The sequence below is a fragment of the Panthera onca genome, chromosome D3, assembly GCF_046562875.1.
Source record: "Panthera onca isolate mPanOnc1 chromosome D3, mPanOnc1 haplotype 2, whole genome shotgun sequence".
Taxonomy (NCBI): Eukaryota; Metazoa; Chordata; class Mammalia; order Carnivora; family Felidae; genus Panthera; species Panthera onca.
Window position 1 is genome coordinate 58715040 of NC_138350.1, and position 12428 is coordinate 58727467.

Sequence of the window (12428 nt, forward strand, 5' to 3'; positions counted from 1 at the left end):
GAACAACCAACACAATCATTCTGTAGCCATATGACTGACCAGTCTGTTTTTCATTTTCATCAGAGTATTCAATAAATTCCATGAGATATTTAACACTTCATTATCAAATAGGCTTTGTGTGTGATAGTTTTGTCCAACTGTAGGCTAAATGCAAATATCCTGAGCATGTTTTAAGGTAGGCGAGGCTAAGCTATGATGTTCAGTAGCTTAGATGTATTAAGCGTTTGGCTTACAATATTTTCAAAGTACAGTGGGTTTATCAGGACACAACCACAGTGTAGGTCAAGAAGATCTGTATAATATAAAGTAATACTAATAAGTTCTAAGGGTTATGAGTTGAAAACTATAAAAGTTCTGGAGAGGAAGAAGTCATTTTCAAATCCAGTAATAGGGAAGATTTCAAGAAAGAGATGTCTTTGAAATGCAGCCTTGAAAGACATTTCTGGTAGGGTCTGGCAGGTAAAGCTTTAGGAAGGAAAGGGTACAGCAAAATAAAGTTGCAGAAATGGAAAAGCACAATGTATGGTGGGAGAGGAATAAAAAAAAAAACCCTAAAAGTAGAAAATGTATGGTCAACAAGGTGAGGAAAAAGCAAAATGACATTCAGTGGACACTCTGTAAATATTTATGAAATGAATACAAAGTTAATTTGAGGCCACTTGTGAAAGCCTTAAATGCCAGGCCAGGGTTTGGATTTTTATAGCAGGCACTGGGTAACCATTTCAGATTTTTGAGTCAGAAATGACATGCTGAGAGCATACTATAACTTTGGAGGCAGTCTCAGAGTAGCCCAAAGGGGGAAGAGACAAGAGCGGTGATGAATCAGAAAGCAATGGTAAAATTACAGGCAAAGGTAAGTTTGATATATACGATGGTACTGGAGGTCATGGAGAGTAAAGAATGGAAGGTAATGAAAGATTTTTCTTACATTTAGCATATAAACTTACACACACATACACCCCCACAGATAACACCTACATTACAGCCTCTTAACACAGGGCCATATATATTCACTCAAGAAGACAAATATATTTTGCTTTTGGAAAAGTCAGACCTAGGCACACCATTTTTTTCATTTTCCCATTAATTTTAATTACAGAAATGGGATGTATCATGTTACCTTTAAACTTGCATATCATGGATGCATGCTGAGATCCCTTTCAAACTGCATTTCAAACAATTCAATTTCTAAGGTCTGTGTTGAAGGAGATAGGGAAGAATTGACACTATATAGTTTACATATCTGCATTTTAATATGAGTTTTTTTAAAGCCCTCCCCTCTAACAAATTACGTCGTTTGAATCCTTTAACTAAACATTTTTGGGTTTTGTGTCCTAGGGGAAGACCCTGCTTAGCTAGAAAGACAATAGAGTAAAAGCACCAGGCCTTCCTGTCAGCTTCCTAACCTTCCCCAGTGTTTGCAAAGTATCGGGCTATTTCTCAACCAACATTTTGGTAGGTTCCAACTGTCATCAGCTGGGAAATGTGTTGTTCACCTTCCCTTCCCTGTTCTTGAACACCTTGTCCTGCAGCACAGATTTCTCCAGCACAGACAGCAAATACGAAATGCATAAGTCCTGGTAATCATACAGAGGAAGGGCTCCATTTGCATACCCTTCATAATTCAATTTAATTTTTTTTTTGTCAAGAGTTCTGAATGCTTTGTGTTTGCTTTAATCAGAATGTTGACATTTACACTGAAGCCAATTTCTCTTTTTCTCCTCCGTGTTTTGTTTAACCACGACAAGTGACAGCAAACTGGAAAGAACAGACTTTTTAAATTGGCTCCTTGCCCAGAATGCATCATTTCTCTTGTAGCTTTTCCCCCCTTCCTATGCATCGCAAGAGGAAATGTGAAAACATACTCTGCGAACACAAGAGTGAGGTGTTAGTGCTTTTAGATAAAGATTTGTGTTGTATTTTAAAACTAGATTGCTGTACAGTTTCAAGCTATTAGCAGGAGCCTATTACATCGTGGCTCTGGGTCCTTGGAGAGATATGCTTAGTATATTTCAGTAATTCAAGGCAAATAGAAACTACATATGAAAATATTTAACAGCAAAAGCATCAACTGCTGAAGGCTGCAGGAAGCAATAAGCAAACATGGCACCTGCCATTAACTCTTTCCAACAATATTTTCTCTGATCTTTTCCTGTCATGCCCCAAATGGTGGAGGGTAGAACCAATGTGAAAATGAATCTCTGGATGTCAGCCATTCAGAAAAGCCTCCGTGTAACAAACACCATGTCTCCTTAGCAGAACATGTTATTTTTGGGTTTCACGCTTGATGTCGAGCAATTCTATGAGAATGTAGCTTATGTTGTATTAGAATTTGTCTATATATATATAATTCGATGGTTTAAACCAAAACTAAGTTGTTTACAAATGAGTTTTATCAAATACAGAAAAAAATAGCACCAAACACCAACCTGGTTGAAATGATATGTGTCCCTTTATGAAATTTAATTCTGCCTCGGGGCGCCTGGGTGGCTCAGTCGGCTGACTTCGGCTCAGGTCATGATCTCACGGTCCGTGAGTTCAAGCCCCGCGTCGGGCTCTGTGCTGACAGCTCTGAGCCTGGAGCCTGTTTCATATTCTGTGTCTCCCTCTCTCTGACCCTCCCCCATTCATGCTCTGTCTCTCTCTGTCTCAAAAATAAATAAATGTTAAAAAAAAAATTTTTTTTTAATTAAAAAATTTAAAAAAATTAAAAAAAAAAGAAATTTAATTCTGCCTCAACAAAAGGACAGCAAAAAAGGAAAAGACTGGGTTTCAAATAATGAAATAATAGATTCTTCTGATAATGTAATCTGAGGAGACAGAAATGTCTTCAACAAACCCCTGAAAATATATCTTCTTCCTGTGTTATCAGAAATCTGAACTAAACAAATAAATTTCAGATAATTAACTAAAAGGAATCAAAAGAAAGATCTAATGAGAGATCAATGTACTCTTCCTGACTTTCTACTGCTTAATGTGTGAGATCCCATATGATGGACATCAGAAAGTAGTCATGCAGAAAACAAGTCACCTGGACAGTAATCTCAAACTCTGGATTATGATTTCCTTCTGTGAATTCATTTTAATTCCTCCTGAACATCGTCTTCTTTTTTTTATTATTTTTTATTTTAGAGAGAGATCGAGATCAGTGGGGGTGAGGAGCAGAGAGAGAGAGAGAGAGAGAGAGAGAGAGAGAGAGAGAGAGAGAGAATCTTAAGCAGGCTATACACTCAGCGTGGACCCAACCCCACAACCTTGGGATTGTGCCCTGAGCCTAAATCAAGAGTTGGATGCTCAACCAGCTGAACCACCTAGGTGTCCCTCATGTTCATAACTATAAAAGCATAGTATAGAATAGAAAATAACAGAAGATTTACATCTTAGTAAGCTAAGCATTGTTGTAGGAAACTTCTTTTTTTCTTCAATTAGATCTGTTTGCATGTGTAAGTAGATTCGGTCATGATGTAAAAAAATATTTCTTACTGTTGGTTAGCAGTGGAAAAATTTTCAAAACACTAAAAATGTAAATATACCAAATTATACCTAACCTGCCCACTTGCTATTGTCACCACTGCAATTTGTTAAAAATGAGAGGGAGTCTATTTCTAAACACTAAATGTGAGTTTACCAAATACTTCTCTTGCCATCAGGGGCTCCTGGAAAAACATAAAATCACTTGGTACTTTAGCTAAGACATTAAATATCCCCTGGTATATTCAAAAGAAGAAATGAGTGAATAATGTTAGTATGGAGGACAGACAAGAAAGGGAAGGAAACAGCAAAAGAAAATCATCCCAAATGTTACCAGTTGCTGACACGGAATTTGTTAAATGTCTGTGAAAGAGCTGAGAGGTTAATAGGAGTAGAAAGAGAGAGGTCACAGTCAATTTAGAAACTTAGGATTTTAAGAAATTATTTCAGGCTAAGGGTGGAATCTATTAGTTTCCTAAGGCTGTCATAACAAAGTACCATAAACTGGGTGGCTTAAAACAACAGAGATTCATTCTCTTATACTTTTGGAAGCTAGTAGAAATCAAGGAGTCAGCAGAACAATGCTCTCTGAAGTCTATAGGGAAGAATCTATTCCACCCCTTTCTCAGCCTGTGGTATTCCCGGTATGCCTTGGCTTATAGATGCATCAGTTCAATTTCTGCCTCCATTGTCACAGGGCATTCACATTGTGTTACTGTGTCTGTTTCTACTCTCTTCTTATAAGGATACTAGTGATATTGAATTAGGGTCCACCTTAATGGCGTTATCTTCATTTGATTACATTTGCAAAGACCTTATTTCCAAATAAGGTCACAATCAAAGGTACCACGGGTTAGAATTTCAACATACCCTTTTCAGGGACACAATTTAACCCATAACAGGGGAATTGATTAAAATGTTCTCATACCTAATCGTTTTCTGAGATGAGGAGGAGAAGGAGTAGACAGAGTTGTGTATTTACAACAAATATTATCTGTCAACATGAAAGCCATACATACATGAGGCTGTGAAAAACAAACACAAGTATTCTAAGAATGGAAGTCTAGGTAATGCAGAACAAAACAAGTAAGGCTGGAAAAATATTTTAAATAAAATATTTGAAATCAGCCGATTGCTTACAAAGAAGTGAAGACTTATTGCAGGAAGACCTGAAAGAAGAAAGAAACCCAGAGAGGTGATACTGACACTTGGGTCTGCTTTTCTCCTCAGGATATCTGACACTTGCAGAAGAAGAGGAATTAGGAGGCTGAGAGGCTAAATGTTAAAAATTGTTTATGACAGACCCATAGAGCTTAGGAAAATTGGAATTCAAAGCCCACTAATGGAGTCTCTGGGCAAGTTATGCCCACCAAAAGTTTCAGTTGAATTCCCAAGAGCTTCAACTTAGAAATAGGAAGTGAATAGAATAGAAATTGGGGATATTAGAGTTCAGCTTTAAATCATCTTAATGCCTGGTTAGATTGAGGTGCTGCAGGACTGTTAGTTCCACCACCACCTTCCAGAAGTAAATATAACACTCAGTGGAAAGGATGCCTGGGTGGCTTGGTCAGTTAAGTGTCCAACTCTTGGTTTCTGCTCAGGTCATGATCTCACAGTTCGTGAGATCTGTGCTAACAGCATGGAGAATGCTTGAGATTCTCTCTGTCCCTCTCTCTCTCTCTCTCTCTCTCTCTCTCTCTGCCCCTTCTCTGCTTGCTCTTTCTGTCTCTTTCTAAAAATAAATTAATTAAATTTAAAACATACACTCAATGGAAGAAGGAATCATGATCCCCAGTTTCAATAATCTCTAAATTTTATAGGCATAGCACCTAGCACTCAATGGAAAATAACCAGATATAAAAAAATACAAGCAGGTTCCTGGATTAAGCATCCAACATCAGCTCGGGTCATGATCTCAAGGTTCATGGGTTTGACCCCAAGAATTGAGCTCTGCACTGAGAGTGTGGAGCTGCTTAGGATTCTTCCTCTCTCCTTCTGCCCCTCCCCCACTCAGACTTTCTCTCTCTCTCAAAATAGGTAAGTAAGTAAGTAAATAAATAAATAAATAAATAAATGTTAAAAAATGCAAGAAAATGTAATTGAAAAATAACAGAAACAATTTACAACAGAAGAAATATAAATGATCAACACAATGGAGTTATTACACATAAACTTTAAAATAGTTAAATACAGTGGATTCAAAGAAATAAAATATGAAGAACTTAGACAATAAGATACTATAAAAAATAAATGTACATTTTAATTAAAAGAAATGAAAATTAAGTATTCTATAGATGGAAGAAAAACCAGAGAACTAGAATAGATAAAAAAATATACACAGAGATAAAAACAATATGGAATGTTTTCATAAAAAGATAAAAGACATTAAAGCCATAGAGAATATAGCAAGAAAGTTCTAACAAAAGTATAATTTGACACCCATAGGAGGAGAGAGGGAAAAAAAAATGTTTAAAGAGATCATGGTTGAGAATTTTCTGAATTGATGAAAAATCTCAATCTACATATTCTAATAATGTAACAAATGTTAAACTGGATTAATAAAACAAAATCCTACTTAGATACAATCCAGTAAAATGGCATGAAAACATAAAGGGGTGCCTGTGTGGCTTAGTCTGTTAAGCATCTGACTCTGGCTCAGGTCATGATCTCAAGGTTCCTGAGATTGAGCCTTGCATTGGGGTCTGCACTGTCAGCACAGAGCCCGCTTCAGATCCTTCTTCTCCCTCTCCCTCTGCCCCTCTTCTGCTTGTGAGGTTTCTCTCTCTCTCTCTCTCTCTCTCTCAGGAAGGAAGAAAGAAAGAAAGAAAGAAAGAAAGAAAGAAAGAAAGAAAGAAACTTGAAAAGAATATTAACAAAAAAAGTTCACCTAATGAGCATTTGTAAAGTACAAAAATTGCAGAATTAAAAAATATATATTTTTAGAAACACTAGGAAAAATTAATCAAAATTAACTATACACCAGGTGGCAAAGTGAGTCTCAACAAAATTCAAAGGATTGAAATCAGACTACATTTCATTGAAATCTGACTGACCACAGGGTAATTAAGCTAGAATTAATTTAAAAATAGATGGTTAAATTAAATAAATAAGTCTTCATGTAATAGAAGTTTAGTAATATACTTCTAAGTAATCCAAATCAAATACAAAATCACCATGGCAGTTAGAAGATATCTTCAACTGAATAACAATAAAAATAGACATATCAAAATTTGTGAGATGCATCATAAGGCATGACTAGAAGAAATTCATACCTTACAATTACTATGTTTGGAAGGGAAAAAAGGTGGCTAAAATCTAATAATTTAAGCATCCATCTTAGAAAGCTAGTAAAATTAAACTGAGGAAATAAAATAACAATAAAATGCAAAACAGACATGAAATAGCACCACCAAAAATAAAAGTTAACTCTAAAAATAAGGTTTAAAAAACACTCCAGTGAAATAGATCAAGAAAAAAAGAATGTACAAATAACCAATGTCAGAAACTCAAAAGTTAAAACTACAAATCCCACAGAAATCACAAAGATCATAAGATTTAAGCACCTTTAAATAAATTTCAAAATTTAGAATAAATTAATACTTAGAAAAACACAGTAAATCAAAAGACATTCATAAAGTATAAATACTCTCACAAGCATTAAAATAATGGAATCTGTAATTAAAATCTTTCACAAAGAATAATCCAGGCCCAGTTGACATCATTTTGAATTCTATCAAAGATTTAAAATAGAAATAACATCAATCCTAAAAAATAGTTCAAAGGGAAGACTTCAGTCATGAGGAAGTGAGGAACTTGAAAAATCCTTACCCAAATAAGCAATGATAAAAGTAGAAAAACTTTATTTAGAAATCCACCATATTTTAGAAATCAATGAAAGGCATACTACAAATTGAGAGATGTTTATTTAAGAACAGTAGGAGTTTCTGGAGTTTTAGCCTGAGATGCTTCCTTCCATTAACTCCATCAACAAAGAAATTCAACTATGGCAGGGAAAGCTATGAAAACCAGCAGCTTCCATGCTAAAAGAGGCTAACAAGAAAGGGTACAGAATGAGGAAGAACCCCACACCCAGAGGCAATGTTGAAAACACAATTAATCTCATTGTCAAATAAAGGGAGAAGACCAATGTTCTTGCATGTAGCCTGAGGTTGGGGCAAGCAACACAGTTATAGAATAGCCAAAATTTTAATATGGAGCTCTAGGAAATTAGATAGCCATTGGAGGCCTTGCAAAACACTCATAGATTTCTGGCAGTCTGGAAAGCTCACACATGTGCAAGCCTGCAAAATCTCTGAAGAGACAGAGATGGTTCTTGCTATTTATAAGTTGTTTCTGACTGCAAGGGCATTCAGAATACATGTGCAGATGAGACGCCACAAGGCCCTGCAGAAGGTAAAAGCTGGGGAAGATTTGTAAAGTGTCTGAACATTGAATGAGTTGCAAACAACACCCAGCTCTCTAGGCAAAGGAAGAGTTTTATTTGTTCAATGTTTTAACACAACCCCTGACCAATCATTAGCTGACCAAAAAACTGTTCCATAGGTTACATCTAGGAAGCTGGGCTTGAGAATGAAAATGAGAAGAAAAAAAGCAGAGACTTTGGTGATTGAAGACTGTGAGGTAAGTAGAGTCTACATAATGAGTCCAGGCAAATCATTAAACAAACAAAAAAGCAACAAACAAAAAAGCAGCAACAGTAAGAGTTCTAGAAAAGGGGAATCAGAATCTATAATTGTTACAATGTGTTATACAAAGTGTCCAGTTTTCATTAAAAAAAAAAAAAGGAAACTGGTCTTCATAGATTTGTATTTCTAACCTCTATACTTTTCCTTCTCTTCGAAGAATTCTTTTAATATTTCTTGCAAGTCAGATCTACTGGTGATAAATCCCCTTAGTTTTGTTTGACTGAAAAAGTCTTTATTACTGTTTCACTTCTTAAAGATAATTTCACTGGATACAGAATTTTAGGATGGTGTTTTTTTTTTCTTTTTCTTCTTTTAGTACTGGTGTCATCACTTTACAAATATGAGTGAATTAAAGTTTAGCTCCCTTTATGTTCCTTTATACTCTATAATATCATGGGAGTATAACATGTAAATATTTTCTCTACACATATTGACAACCACATTGAAAAGTGTTATAATAATTACTTTAATCACTTTCAGAGGTTTACATATGATGTGCCTATGTCTTGGTGTAGATTTCTTTGGGATTAACCTTTAGGGTTCATTGAGCTTCTTCATTCTGCAAGTTTGTGTCTCTTGCCAAATTTGTGCAAATTTCAGCCATTATTTCTTCAAATACTTTTCTAGTCATGCCATATTTCTCCTCTACTTCTAGAACTCTGTCTACATGAATATTAGACCTTTGTTGAGATTTTCTACTTTCATTTGTTTCAAGTGTGTTTTTTCCTTGTTGAATAATTTTTGTAATGGCTGCTTTAAAATCTTCATCAGATCATTCTAATATTTCTATGATTTTAGAGTATTTTTCATTGATTGTGAGATCTTCCTCATTATCATATGACTAGTGAGTTTTGATTAAAACTGAGCCCTTGTTTGTATTGGTAAGAGACCGTTTAACCTTTTTAACCTTCCCATTTAAACCTTTTTGTTTTATCTGCCTCTTTTTTTTTTGGACACTACTCCATTAGAGGAAGGTTGGTTCTGCCTTATTACTCCCAAGAGGAAGTAAAGTCCAGATTCCTCACTCAGCCTGCATTAACTGAGGGATGGTGTTCCTCATTACTGATTGCTGGGCAGGATAGAAGTGCCAGTCCTGAGGTGATCTCAACAGACAGCGCATGTAGAGGTGGGCGTGGCCTTGTTACTACTCCAAGATGGTCAGTGTCCTCATTCCCTGCTTTGGCTTCTTCTTATCGTGAAATGAGGGGCATATTATGAATACTGAGTAGAGGCGGATGTCCATCCTCCTCATGTGGTCTCTAGTGGCACCACTGGCTCATAACCAGCCAGCCAGTGGATATAAAAGTCAAACCTCCATATTTGATCTTCTCTGACACCACCCCAGTAGGAGTTTTAGGGTGCTTATTACAGTCTCATGTGGTTGGAAATACAGGTTTGCCACTCAGGCTTTGCTGACCTGGATAGAGATTCAAAAACAGTTTTGGTTTGTTTGTTTCTGTCGTATTTGACTGGAGTAGAGCACTCACTATCAAAATTTGGCTAAAGAGAGCAAGCTCTTGTTGGGACATTTTTATGTGTGTGTCTACACCTTTATGATTTGTTAGTTATTTCTTCAGCCCCAAGTCTAGGATGTGTAAGGCAAAACTAGAAAATTGAGGTAACTCACTGTTTTATTGTCACTTAAGTCCCGAGTTCCTTAGCCTGTCTTTCTTATCCTCTCTATATTTCAGATCCATATTATGTTTACTGCATTTAAAATGCCTATAGTTATTAGTTATACTTACCAAGAATAAAAGAAAAACGGATGTCTACTCCAGCTTCCTGGGAGTAGAAATTCTCCTGGTCTTTTTTTGTTGTTGTTTCTCAAATAAACCGAATTTGTATCCCTCTCATGGATTTCTATTTGATACTTTCTCTACCCAAAACTCTCTTTTCCACATCTTTATAGGGATGGACTTGTATCTCAGCTTAAATGTCACTTTCTTGGGTGTCTTTAATAGATCAAGCAATCTAACTCCTTTATCATGCCAGTCTCTATAACATTGCAGTGTTTAATTTTCCTTATACTGATTAAAATGATAATTTCTTGTTAGGTTTCTTTTTTCTATTTTGGTACCTATTTCTGGTCACTGGAATATAAAATTTGTGAAAGCAGAAACCTGGTATATGTTGATAACTACTATCCCTGTATATTTCTAAAATAGTCCCTGGCACAGAGTAAGCATCTAACAAAGATTTGTTATATTTGAATGAATGATACAATTGTTTTCATCTTACATTTTCCTGAGTCAGTCTCTCATTAGGATGGAGAAGGAATATATTTCATCATATCAATAATAGGAACTCCTCTTTGCCTTTCTTGATAATCCAAAGTTACTGGCAAACAGGAGCAAAGGCCTGAGTGACAGGCTTATGGCTTTGTGGTTACATCCTGAGGATAATTAACTCTTCTAGGCCGGCTGTGACCCCTGCTGGGAGTCAGCCTGTGCCTAACATGATGACAGTACTGGCCCCAAATGAGGCCACTACACTTGAGGCTCTGTAGCGACTCCTGAGATTTTAATGAACCAAAGGCCCTGCCAAATATCAAAACTAAGGCAGAATTTAGGGACCAATTGATTCCCCAGAGAGCCATGCAAATGATTTGAATTTTAGAGAGTGGATTTGGTGGTCCTTCTTGCCAGTTTGAATGATTCCCAGCAGTGATAATATAGCCCTTTCACATCTCCTTGAATTTTTTTTTTTACATTTCAGTATTTCTTCGTGTCTGAGTTCAACAAATAGAAACTTATTGTCTCAGTTTTAGGCTTTTCTCACCTTTTAAAATGCAAATACTTCAGGGAAGGGGAACAGCTGGTCAGTCATTTTGATCTTAATGTAATGAGTTTATTAGAGCCAGTCTGGAGAGGGAATTCTAACACAGTGCATACTCTCCCACAAACATGGCTCTCTTTTGAAGCTTGCCAGTACTGGAACATTTCCCTACAGGAGGATTTCTCATACATGTAGCAATGCAGTAACTCTAACACATGGAGATGGAAGGCATAGCATGGGACATGAGTAACTGGATCTCAGAAGAAACTGCCACAATAGATAACTGAATTGTTTAATGAGAGGAGTAGGAACCTTAAATCCTAATATCCTTGGGTTTTGCATAATGAATGGCCAATGAATCCAATGAAAATCTTGCTTCAAATCTTACCATTTTATTTTAGATAGCAAAATGCTATCATTTAAATATCAGATTCATTACTATGAACAAAATAAAAATGGGCACCGTGGTTGAGAATAACATTGTAAGAGATAAAATTAGGTTGCTTAGCTAGGAATGGTCACCCAAAAAAGGTGATAGGTGAACTAAGATCCAAGACCATTCCTATCAAGAAGTAGGAAGGCAGAGAAAACAACAAATAGAAATCAATGAAGTAGAAGCCAGTCTAGTTTGTCAGAAGAATAATAGGAGGGAGCCAAGATGGTGGAACAGCATGGAAGTTTTTTGTGTGTCTCACGTCCATGAAATATAGCCAGACCAACACTAAACCATCCTGCACACCTAGAAAACTCATCTGAGGATTAACACAACAACCTACACAACCAGAACTACATAATTCAGCAGGTATGCAGCGCAGAGAGGGGAACTTGGGGAAAGAGAAGCCACAGAAGGCAGGGAGGTACTTTTGCATGCAGAGAAAGGATGGAGACGATGGACAGAATACAGGAAAAGCACCCCTCCCCAAAAGCAGCTGGAGAGAAAGTGGAAAATTGGAAACAGCCTCAGGGACTGAACTAAAAAGGGAGAAAGGAGAAAGGAGGGGGTTTAAATTCCATTAAGACTGTAAACAGGGGGAGTGCAGATTCTGCAACTCCTCAGCGTGATACTTTGTGGTGCTCTGGTGGGAAGGGTGAAACCCCAGGAGCAGAGTGGAGTCTGGGAGGTTCTCGGGGCAGATGGGGAGAAGCGCTTCCACCACTGGAAGGCCATTTGGTAGATGCTGGGAGGCAACCGGAGCCCAGAAGACCACAGAGAATGGCCACATTCGCTGGTGCTGGAACAATGTCCTTAAAGGTGAAGCCCAGTGCCAGATGTGTTGTGATTTTCCATAATCCCTAAAACACTTCTGCTACACTATTTCACAAACTTTTTCTGGGGTGGGCTGGCATTTGGCCATGGCTTGGTCAGACCCTCCCACAGAGGGGTGGAACAGGTCAAAGCCGCAGTCCCTCAGAAGTAAGGAGCCAGGGAAAGCAGCCATATCTGAGACAAAACTCGGAAGAGAGGTACTGCCTGGG

At 37.1% G+C, this 12428-nt stretch overlaps 1 long non-coding RNA gene across 1 annotated transcript in view; it reads left to right on the top strand.

Annotated features, from left to right (window-relative positions):
- LOC132665113 (uncharacterized) overlaps positions 1–12428 on the top strand; it is a 41379-nt gene that overhangs the window by 11802 nt on the left and 17149 nt on the right. The window contains exon 2 of the long non-coding RNA XR_009603978.3: positions 8035–8112. This is a non-coding gene — a long non-coding RNA (uncharacterized LOC132665113). The remainder of the gene's footprint in view (positions 1–8034; positions 8113–12428) is intronic.